The following is a 684-nucleotide window of genomic DNA, read 5'->3' as shown; positions in this document are numbered from 1 at the left end:
TATCAAAGCATCTAAATCCCTAATGGTAATACATAAAAAGTTTTTTTGTACACACTGTCACAACTATATGTATTCCTTACTGGGAGTTTTTTGTTCTTTTTTTTTTTGTGTTAGATATTTTCGCCATATGGTTACATTGAAGATATTTTCATTGTGCGTGATGAAATGAAGCAAAGTCGTGGTACGTCCATATGCTTGACCAGTCTATGTAATATTTTAAGTTAATGCACTTGTGACATAAAATTTTATCTTTTCCTTTCTTCTGTGGAACCTGCATGTAAATTTTCATTGGGAAGTTGAATATAGCAAGTGGATTAGTTTTCTTTGTTGCTGTTAACATTTATGCTTTTTTTGAAGGATGCGGCTTTGTTAGATTTTCTCAGGTGGACATGGCAATAGCAGCAATCAAAGCATTAAATGGAACCTATACTATGAGGGTAAGTTTTTTCTGCTATGGATATATGCTCCGCTATTTCATTTGCATATCTTGAGGCATCTAATCATTCTTTTTATCCTTTTTTTCTTTTCTTTTCTTTTCTTTTCTTTTGGGTTTTGGCGTCACTGAAGGGTTGTGATCATCCACTAGCTGTTCGTTTTGCAGAACCCAAGAAACCTAGATCTGGAGACTCAAGGTTCTGCTTCTGTACATCTTATATTTGTCCACCACTCACTTAGCTCTTCATT

At 34.4% G+C, this 684-nt stretch overlaps 1 long non-coding RNA gene across 1 annotated transcript; it reads left to right on the top strand.

Moving 5' to 3' along the window:
- The first annotated feature begins 83 nt into the window (after positions 1-83).
- Positions 84-659, top strand: LOC112094823. The gene is made up of 3 exons (XR_002903691.1): positions 84-181; positions 358-437; positions 568-659. It is a non-coding gene; the product is annotated as an uncharacterized LOC112094823 (long non-coding RNA).
- The last annotated feature ends 25 nt before the right edge of the window (positions 660-684 follow it).

The sequence above is a fragment of the Morus notabilis genome, unplaced genomic scaffold (assembly GCF_000414095.1).
Source record: "Morus notabilis unplaced genomic scaffold, ASM41409v2 C11284951, whole genome shotgun sequence".
In the NCBI taxonomy this organism is placed as follows: Eukaryota; Viridiplantae; Streptophyta; class Magnoliopsida; order Rosales; family Moraceae; genus Morus; species Morus notabilis.
This window is presented reverse-complemented; position numbering and strand designations above follow the sequence as displayed.